General features: G+C 28.7%; 1 long non-coding RNA gene across 1 annotated transcript; it reads left to right on the forward strand.

The window, feature by feature from the left end:
• Positions 1-2,704: 2,704 nt before the first annotated feature.
• On the forward strand, positions 2,705-6,241 carry LOC149880525 (uncharacterized). The gene is made up of 3 exons (XR_016446094.1): positions 2,705-2,810; positions 4,677-4,885; positions 5,065-6,241. It is a non-coding gene; the product is annotated as an uncharacterized LOC149880525 (long non-coding RNA).
• The last annotated feature ends 5,248 nt before the right edge of the window (positions 6,242-11,489 follow it).

Here is an 11,489-nt window from a genome sequence, read left to right on the forward strand (position 1 = left end):
TTTAAAACAAGTCCACAAAAAATAGATAGTTCGCATATATAAGTCATTTTTTTCAAAAATGTCGAATACGACACTTGTATTCCGAGCTGACGATTTGTCCTACAAATCCATCGTTGTTAATACGTACTATATATAACAAATCATAATTAAATTTTGATTGTAATAACCGCTGGTCTAATTACCGCAAGTTTAACTTGCGCAAATTGTGCTAGATAAACGTACTCTTTTATCTAACGTAACTTTTCAACGTAAAAACCATGTTGCCCACGTCCGGTTAAAACGTTATTAACTTTTCACTCTCAAAATGGCGAATATTAGGATTTTTAGTGGGATTTTTTAAAACTCTGACTTCGAATTAGAGTACTTTCCGTTGACTTTCAGGTCTTTATATTTTTCTGAATCAGCATAAAATTCTCTATCATAATCAATCATAAAAAAAAAAAAAGGTGTGTGTGGGGGGGGGGGGGGGGGAGAAACTACAGTAGCGCTGCACTTCGTTATGATATTTTGGATAAATCCTTTTTAGGAAGTATATAGGAAAGACAGTGGACTTACATTCATCAAAAAGAAGTTCTGAGCATGGCCGCCGAGAGAGAGAGAGAGAGGGGGGGGGGGACGAAAAAGATTCCCAGGGCCCTGTGTGTAGGGGAGACCGGGGCTAGTTGCAACAGGGGTAAGTTGAATTATAAATTAGCTGCGGATTTTTTTAATTTTACGCACTTTTCTAGTTTTTTCTAAAATAATGGACGTTTGTTTTATATAACAGAGTAACAACAAACGAAAACAAAAGTTTTAAGATAAAGATAAGTTTATATAAGTTGTATATGTATTTAATATATATGAGGCATATGTATATATATGTATAAATATTTATGTATTACATATTAAGTATCTATACATGTATCTTATAAGCATATTATGTATAAATTTATATATATAAATTTATACATATTATACATATAACATACATGTGTATATATATATATATATATATATATATATATATATATATATATATATATATATATATATAATACATAAATATATACACATATACTTCATATATATTACATACATACACAATTTATGTAAACTTATCTTCATCATAAAATTTTTGTTTTAAATTTATATATATAAGAATTTTTTTTTTTTCAAGAACAGTTTTTAGTTTAATAAACAACTCAGGTAAATGTGAAGTGTTTCATAATAAATTTTATTGCAGCTCAAGGAAAATACTACTTTCTTTTATTGTAATTATAAAACTTTTATTGCCAAATAGAAATTACAGATTAACTAGTAACTTTTCTCTGAACTCTGCAAGGCTTATACTTTTAGAGTATTGTGTTGCAACTTACCCCGTTCACTGTTGCAACTTGCCCCGATGCGGGGTAAGTTGCAACATCTTTTTTTTCATTTTTGTTTCACTATTGCGGAATAACTAAGTTTTATATTACATTTATCAATGTTGGATTAATATGTCACTAATATCTATTTTATACCCCGGAAAAAAAAATTTCAAAAATATTAAAGTTTAGGGAGATAAATGCAGTTTTTTAAATTTTGTTACAACTAGCCCCAGTCTCCCCTATAAAAATAATTTTTTAAAATAATTTTTGTAAAACTTAAAAAGTTTTTACTTTTAAAAACCTTAACTAATTTTCATTTTTAATATTCAATGACCAAAGCACGCTTCTAGTGGTCCTGGGTATATAACTGATCATAATGAGGGCCCGTTAAGAAAACTTCCCCAGGGCCAGAAATTTCTCTCGGCTGCTATAATTCTGAGTGTTAATGGCTGTACAGGTGGTAGGCGATAAAGATACAAAAGATTTCAAAATTAGACTTTTAATCCAATTTCGATTTTCTTTGCCTTTTTTTATTTTTACATTTAAAGCAACTTCATTAGCTGTAAAGAAAGTTGTCTTCTGTTCTGCGGTCTTACAACATACAGCGTGAGAAAAGATAGTATGAAGATTATGAAGATTACAACAGCAATGAGGAAGACGCATCACAAGAAGTAGGTTTGTAGAAGTTGTTGTTCTTTGAAAATATGCTGAAGAAAAGTTGTTGATAGTTCTTGTAATTCCTATTTTAGTCAAGTATGGCACGCTTCCAAGTGAACCAGTATTTTTACTTTATTTACTATAATTAGTGTTCTACAGAAACTTTAAATGATTTTTTTATTTCAGCAGAACATTGAATTTTGAAATTGCTGAAACATGAATACATATTCAAAATGTTCATACTTTTTAAACCAGTTCATGGTATTAGTCAACTACCAGTCTGGCATAAAAGCACCTAATTACGAAAAAAAAGCCATTCTGAAGTTCAGGAGCTCAGAAAGTAACAAGAACATTTACTTTTTTGTCTCAGGAGATTTGTTTAGTGCATTTTGACGTAAGAAATGTTAATTACTCGTGATTTAGCTTCTCACCCGTCAATTCATCGCCACTCTTAAACAAAACTATATTCTCTTGTAAGAATGTAAAGATGTAAAGATCTTGTAAAATGTAAGATATATCACTTAAAAGATGTTTTAAAGAACTAAAATAGAATGACGTCATTAAAAAATACACAAACGTTCATCCGTAGCTTTTTCTTGGATATTTCAAACATTTTTATTCCTTAATGTCTGTACATTTTGCAACTTTAATGTCTATTTCAGCGAACCATAAACATATATGATAGCTGTTGTTAAATGTTTCCGTGAAAAAAGATTGGAAAGTGAAAGTAACGAATTGAAATATGTTTTTTTTTTTGTGCGTGTTACCAAAGGAAAAAAGCAAATATTGAAGTTACTCAGCATTTCGGTAAGAAACTTTGTTTACAAAAACTTAACGATTCAAAGTTTACAAATCGATTTCTAGGCGATCCTCCGTAGTGACAAGTAGTCTGTTTCGTTTTGGATATTTCGTTTTGCACGTTTTTCGCTTTTACAGTAAAATTTCTATGTAAATTATTTTATTAAGCTCTATAATTTGTTAAAGACTCTCGCTCATCGACGGCCATTTTTCTTCAAAAGAAAGGTGACGTAAATTTAAAAACAAATAGCAACTGAGTTAACTCTCAATGCGACGGAGTTAATTTACTTAAGCGTGTTTAAAGAAAAATTTGAACAACTAAACCACTTTTACGCTGATTTCAGTTTCGCATTTCACAGATCGCGTTTAGTATTTTTTTCAATCAACAAAGCCAATTGAAACGTTTTTTTGATATGAAATTGGCTTTTGTTTTATTTCTTGCTTTCTACGGTTTTATGTTGCATGATTTAGTTTTTTCTATACAGCGTTGAATTTTAAATTCTTCAATGCGCTGGTTTATGTAATTTCAAGAAGAAAAACTTTTGAAACAAACATTGGGTTTGTTAATCAAAAATCCGTCCTACCGAGACCGATGCAAACTCGGTATCGTAAAAAATTCCCGATCTAGTGACTACATGATACTTTCCGTTCCGAGACTCTGATGCTTATTACCAATAACAAATTTCTCTTTCTTAGAACGACTTTTAAAGACATTTTTAAGTTATCATTTTTATAAGTCTATCCAAATAAACTTAATTCGCATACATTATACCAATTTTGTCACAAAAAAATGTTCTCGAAAAAACGTGCACTTCCATCGTTTTTAAAAGGATGAAAAGACTCACATTTTAAACCGTTATAAAAATATATTTCAAAAAACAAAAAACAAAAACGGAAAACATAAAGTATGACATATGTCCCTTTTGAAAAAATGCTTTTAAGTTGGACTTCAAAACTGTTCTTTAACATGTTGCTTTACTAATCATTTTTTCAAAATAGTGATGCAAGTAAAAATTTAAGCAGATCTCAATCATGCAGGCCACTGGTACATTATTCAAACTACTAGTTTCTATTAATGTTGTTACTTTAGGAAAGATGGATTGTATTTTTTGTTCTTCAGATGCAGAGACCCTGTAAGTCAAGCCACTTTAATAATCAAGTAAATAATTTATTAGTGGATAAGGAAAAATGTATTCCATCAAAAGGAAGTTTACTGGGATGGTAGTTTTGTTTAAGTGACTTATGGGGTTTCTAAAATATCTATGGGAATGTATCAAACGGTTTATTTCACTTCTAAAACTCCGCCAATTAATTTTGACGCAGCACAGATTTCTGCACACGCGTTTATTAGAGCATCCCGCCATCGGAAATTGCGTAAATGCGTAAATTCCGATGTGAGAAATAGTTTATAAAGGTGACTCCGATGTGATGCGATGGTGAGGAATGGTATCACATCGGAGGTGCGATGTAGACCGAGGCCGATGGGGAGAATTTCACGCACTCTCCGATATATTTCGAGATTTACGCATTATCGTACGATATTTTCGCGTAATTTCACAATAAATCGTATTTAAAGTGTAAAATCGTAATAATGTGGTATTTCCGATGTATTTATCTATAATTACGAAGTTTTCGCAAAATTACAGCAAAATTTTGCAAGCCACCACAAACCGTCGGAAAATATCGGAAATAAAAAGATTAAATCACATCGGAGTCACCTTTATAAACTATTTCTCACATCAAAATTTACGCATTTACGCAATTTCCGATGGCGGTATGCTCTAGCGTTTATTAGCCATGAAAAGAGATTGCTGACGTGTTAAAGAGCGTTTCAGTAAAATTTATTGTTAATAATAAGGAACTTCTTTTTCGCAGGATGACTTTAAAAGACGAAGTTTTCATGGAGAACGAGTTCGATGATGTTAAGTGTGATTATATTTTTTAATGTTTCCGATATGAGACGGACTTTCGAACTACAAAAAAACCTTCTCTTAGTTGAAAAATTTCCACAAGATGTATTTACTACGTTTGCTGATTTGCTGACTTTTGCAACCGAAAGGATTTGGTCAGTGAATGCAAATGAAGTAGGTATATTTTTTATAATTCGAAGACACAATCGTCTGTTAAATAGATGGATTTAATGGATTAGTTTATTTCTACCAAAAACAAAAACAGATAACAAGGAAATGCTGAGCGCACAAAAAAGTAAAAGTCCTCAGCAAAGTTATCGCGTGTTTAAAAATAAAGTTTGTTTATATTTTAGATTTAATATCCCGACACTTCATTTTCGGTGTCCTACCACCAACAAAAGCCTTGTTTTCACGTGACGATGAACTTAATTAAATTCACAAACACCTTTGCCAAATAAACCATTCAGGTAAATCAATCACGGTTTTAACTGGAATGTCTGGAGTAGGAAAGACTCAGCTCACTACAAAGTATGCTGCAAATTACAACAAGCATTTTAAAAGGATTTGACAAAATACAAGTTTCTATGACTAATCTCTGTCACCAACTAGGATTATGCATAAAAGACTCTCAAGGCGATCCGTTCGATTTAGAAAAATACATCACTGTTTTGAAAGAGGAAAAACGTTATACATCTTCGACAACGTGGATGATGAGAGTGTAAAGATATTTGAAAAATACGTATCAGATAAAAAAAATTCATTTCCTTTGGTAACATCGCAATTGAAATTTTGGTCTTCCGATGTTAATCAAGTTCATTCTTTCTCGCCTCAAGATGCGCTTCTTTTCGCAAAATAAACATTAAACAAATGTTAAACAAATATTAACAAACGATGACGAAAAACTAAAAGAAATAATCTAAGTGCTTCGATATCCGCCCGCCATTGATCAAGCTATTCTCTATATAAACAACAACAGCGCTTCTTTTCAGGAATATTTAGATATTTTTCAATCATATCCCTTCGAAATGGTCGAGGAAAGTATTTCTATTTTGAATAACATCGAGTATGTTTATTGCTTCTTTTTTCAAGAAGCAATAAACATACTCGATGCCATTCAAAATTATAGCACAAAATCTTATGGAGCTAAAAATCAGATAACTTTAGATACACAAGATAGCGTTATGTTTGGATGACGTGGAAAAATGTAATGAAGCTTTAGAAGTTTATTATCAAGTTGATAAATTTTGAACTGATATTTTCGATATCAATCATCCATCAACATGAGCTACAAAAAATAATATAGCAAACTGTTGGAGTGATAACGGGTAAATATAATGAAGCATTAGAAATCTATTATCAAGTTGACAAACTGATATTTTAGGTATCAATCATGCATCACCATTGCGAAAAGAAAGCAATATTACAATCTGTTTGAACGATATGAAACGGAGGGAAATGGAAAATCGAAATTGTAAGCTATTCTAGATAATTGCTTTCTGACAATACAATTTATGTTTTTTATTAGTAATATGTCTGTCTGTGTACATATATATATATATATATATATATATATATATATATATATATATATATATATATATATATATATATATATATATTATATATATATCATATAAAAAAGATTTAAAAAAAAAGGCTTATATATATATATAAAAGATGTAAAAGAAAAGCTTATATATAAGCTTTTTTTTAAAAAAAATGTAAAAAGATGTAAAAAAAAAGCTTATATATATATAAAAAAAAAGCTTATATATATATATATATATATATAAGCTTTTTTTAAAAAACAGCTTATATATATATATATATATATATATATATATATATATATATATATATATATAAAAGCTTTCTTTAAACATCTTTTTTATCCGAAGTTCTTCATCAAATATGCGGTTAAATACGACGTAAGATGTTGAAGACAATCTAAAAGTATGATGGCGGAATTAATAACAAAAGAAACAGTTGTATTAAGTTAATGAATTAATTTTTGTTCGTTAGTGTCTTACGTCATGATGATTTTTACAGCCGGAAAATTAGTAACGTTAAGTTTCAGATTTCGACCTTAGGGACAGGTTTTAAGTAATTTTCAAATGATGTTTTATGGAAAAGTGAAATAAAATATTAAGTTCTTTACCTTGTTTTTTGTTTTTTTTATCACTGTTTAACCATTGAAATTCTTATTTGATTAATGATTTTAAAATGCCAAATGATATCCGCATGTAAGCTGTTCAGTTACCAGATAGAAACTTATGACAAATAATACTTTATGATGATAATAATACAGCATAGAAATCAAAAATATAAATTTATTAATAATCTAAATTAGAAATTTAAAGTATCAATTTAATTTAGAATATTAACTTAGAAATTCTTAAAGTGAAACAAGAGTTTAGTAAAGTGAAACTAGAGTTTAGTAAAGTGAAACTAGAGCTTAGTGAAACTAGAGTAAAGTAAAGTTAGAAATTTAAATCAAAAAGTTAAATTAGAATCTTAACTTTGAAATTTGAATAAGAAACTTATATCAGAAAATAATTAACTCATATCAGAAATTCTAACTAAAAATTTAAGCTCAGAAATACAAATTAGAAATTTATATAATAATTAAAAATTTAAAATAAAAGAATTCAAGTTATAAATTTAAATTTAAAAAGTATAGTAGAAATTTAATCTATTCTTTTAGATTATAAATTTAATTTTGGAATTTGAATTAAAAAAATAAAGATGAATTTTAAAACAAAAACTTAAAGTTCTTGTTAGAATTTGAAACTATAAACTAAAAATAAAAATTTAAATTAGAAATTTGAAGTAGAACTTCAAACTAAAAAGTTAAACTAGAAATATTAGTTAGAAAGTTAGCTTAAAAACTTAAATTAGAAATTTTAATAAGAAAATTAGATCAGTTTAAATAAGACATAAATTTGAAATTTTAAATAAAAATTTATAAGTAAGAAAAATAAAATAGAAGTTTAAATTAGAAATGTAAGCTAGAAATGCAAATTAAAAATGTAAATTAGAAACTTATATAAAAAAAATAAATTAAAAATTCAAACTAAATATTTGAACTAGAGATCTTAATTATAAGTTTACATTATATTTTTAAATTAGAGTTAATTAGAAATTTGTACCAAAAAGTCAAGTTACAAGTTTAAATTATAAATTTGAATCAGAAAGATAAATTAAATATTTAAGTAACAAATTGAGAATAAAACTTTTAATCATAGATTCAAAAAATTATAATTGAAGTTTAAAATATAAATTTAATTTAGGAACTTAAACTAAAAAAATAAGGAAGAAGTTGAAAGTAGAAATTTAAATTACAAATTTATGTTGAAAGTTAAAATTAGAAATTAAATTTACAATGTTAAATTAGAAACACATTTCTAATTAAGTTGTATAATGTCATTAAGTTTAGTGCTTCCTTCTGAAATGCTAATTAAATATAAAAGCCAGAGAATATTAACTGACTGTTGACAATCATGACAAATTGTAATGATGTATGTTCTAATCATAGTATATTAGTACATATGTATATTATATTTATCTATAATATATATCTATATTCACATATATTCTTAATCTATAAGAAAAACGTCAAGAAATAATTCAAAGAACTCAAATAAAAGGTAAATTTTAATGAAGTATATAAACAAATGCTATACAACTTGCATAACATACAGCTTATATTTCTAATCTTGACTTTATTTTCTTCTTTGTCTCTTTTAAATGTTTTTAAGTTATCATTGGAAAGGAAATCCTTTCATATTTTTTGTTTGTTGCTAAAAAAACATTGACAAGAATTTTTGTTGAAAACATAAATTTGTTTTTGAGAATCATGAAAGTTTCCCAACATTCATGAATTCTCAAAAACAAATTTACTTTTTGGTGCATATTTATGTACCATGTATGTTGATGACTTAATTACAGGAATTGATAAAGATGAGATTTCATTCTCAATTAAATCCAAAATGGCAAATACACAACAAACAAATTCTGCAAGCTGTGTGGATGGAACAAATAATCCACCACGTGATAACAGAGATAGATAAGAGCTATTTTCAAGATCGCAGTCCCCAGCTTTCAAATATGCTTTGCAGTTTTCGCACTTAGAACTTTTTGATAACTTTTTTGCAACAAAACCTGCTATAGTTATTGCAACTTCTTGACTATTACTTTGATTATTAAACAGTTCACCAAGTTAAGTTAAGGAAGGATGAATATCTGGTATTAGATTTTCTTCCCAAAAGTTTATCTGCTCTTTATTTAAAGAACAAGATGACAAATATCTTTCTGAATTTAAAACTTCTCCTAAACTTACAAGAAATCTGGCCCACTCATTTGCCTGCATTTTGAGAAACATCTCTCAATTGGATCACTTTGTAAACAAGCTGTCATCACATAATCACATCCATCATTCAGGAGTTCCTCAACAAGCACTGCTTGAGCACATAGAGTGACTAAAAATGCTGATGCAGTTTGATTTGTGAAGGTGAATGCAGGTGAAAGAGACCACTGATTGATCCAATCAGCCAGAGCTTGGTAAAATGTCATTTTCTTGTCTCCTAATACAATAGTATTGCCAATAATATTAGGTGAAAATTTTTGTTTGGAATTAGCAATTGTCCACCAAGTGTTAAAAAAAAGTACATCTTTTCAATTTGGATAATAGTTTTTTGAAGCCGCAATTGTAGTTTCATCTAAATGTGCTAATGCAAGTGGCACATTTTGTTTTTTATTTCCAGGATGTAAAGCTTCAAATGTAAGTTTAGGAGCTTTTCTAAGTTTACATTTTAGCCCATCATTGTTATTGTAAATTTTTAAAGAATCAACACCTCCTTATTGAACTTTATTTAACAAAGATATTGATGGTAAAGGGAACTTTTTAAGTGACAGTTTGTACGCCTACAAAGAAGTATATCTTAGAAGTAATGCATACCAAATCATCTCTGCAGAATATGGTGGCCTACCTTGTGGCATATAAAGCTCTTTATTTTTAATCCCATCTAAAATAATGTTGCAATTTCCTAATGTTATGTTTCTAATATAAGAAGGAAAATTTTCTAGCTAAACAATTTTATCAAGTTTTGCATTATGTCCTTTAACAAACCAACTTGATAACGGAAGTGGTGTCCCTTACAGTGTAAATGCATATTCAGGTCTGTATCAACTGATATTGATTCTAATATAGTTGGTAAGTATGTCTGTTCATTAAATGCTATATTATAAAATACAACACCTTTTTGTTTGTACTGAAACCCAGGTGGTGCTACTGCTTCATTCAAGTCATGTAAACTTGTAAGTGTATCATTTTTCTCGAATGTATCTAACTGATCTTCTTGGAACATTCTCTTTTTAGGAGGATTTAGAGAAGCCTTTGAAACTGTATAGATGATTTTTTTGGTGCAAAAGTTCACATGAATATTTGGAAGGAACAGGTTTCATTAGCCAATTCAGGGTGCATTTATCACCTCTAGTCATATATTTATCTTCAAAATGAAGTTCACACAAAACAGAATGTTTTGTTGGAATCCAATCTGAACGATCAACAAATCGTATTCAAAGTTGATTTAAGTTTTGGTCTGATGGAAAATGAAATGATGCAATTTGCTTATGTTTGTTGCTTAAATATCCGGATGAACATTTTGGTGCAGCACATTCGTTGACCTTTTTAAATATAATTTCTTCAAACTAGTAAATTCTTCAAGAAGAATACTTTAGCAGTTTTTGTGTCAAAAACATTAGAAACAAGCTTCTTAATTTCCCCCTCAAAAATACACCGCCGTTAATATAATAGGCCATGGTTCTAATGAACTCATGAGAAGAGTGATTTCGATTTTTTTAATTAAGGTAGCTGCAATAACTCGGTTAAATTATTGTTCAGTTTACTTTTGAGGATGTCCCTGCTGAGAGTTTGAATGATCTTTTAGACTCTGAACCTTCTTCTGCCACAAATTCTGACTCAACCAATCCTGGAAGAAGCTCAGATTTAAATGAACTTGAAGATAATGCTTTGGCAGAGCAGCCAACACGACAGCCTTCAAAAAAGAGGAAAAATTCCTAAATCATCTGAAGCCTTGCCTCTTAAACAAACCAACAAAAATAGCTAAACTAATTGAGAGACTTTTTGTTTGCCATCTTTTAATGTGTTCGTGATTTTTGTACAATAAATGTTAAAACAAAAATGTGTTTCATTGTGTTTTTCATTTTATGTATTTCTCTTAAAATAAAAAAAAAATATTTTATCGAGTTTTTTATGAACAAGGAGTATTAGAAATTTAAAAAATCTAACTAGATTTAAAATGAATAAAATGACTAATTGTTAGACAATTTGATTAAAATGCTGATTCAAGACATAAAAACTATTATTAAACCGATGCCCTTTAAATATTGGAGTTATAACAGAACGCAAAAGAGTCAACAATGATTAGTTTCAATTGGATATAGAAAGTTTTATTTTAAAAAAAAACCAAATGCTGACACATACTTTGAAAAAAACGCAAATAAATCTAATCTTCCTCTCTTGGAGCCACCAAAAACATTTCTACTTTGTTTTACCCTTCTGTTCACACTTTTATCATACTTATAGGAAAAAGAAGCTTTTTATAAAAAAAAAAACAAACAACATATTTTATATACTTAACCAGGAGTTCTCAACCTGTTAACAGCGGTCCACATGCGGCCTACCGAGCTTTATTGGATTGCTCGGAAAGCATCTGTTAACCGGAAGATGCATTTCAGTAAATCAGGCAAAGGTTTT

This window comes from Hydra viridissima, unplaced genomic scaffold, assembly GCF_058129835.1.
Source record: "Hydra viridissima isolate aposymbiotic clone 2 unplaced genomic scaffold, HvirCarnegie_v1 scaffold_13, whole genome shotgun sequence".
NCBI lineage: Eukaryota > Metazoa > Cnidaria > Hydrozoa > Anthoathecata > Hydridae > Hydra > Hydra viridissima.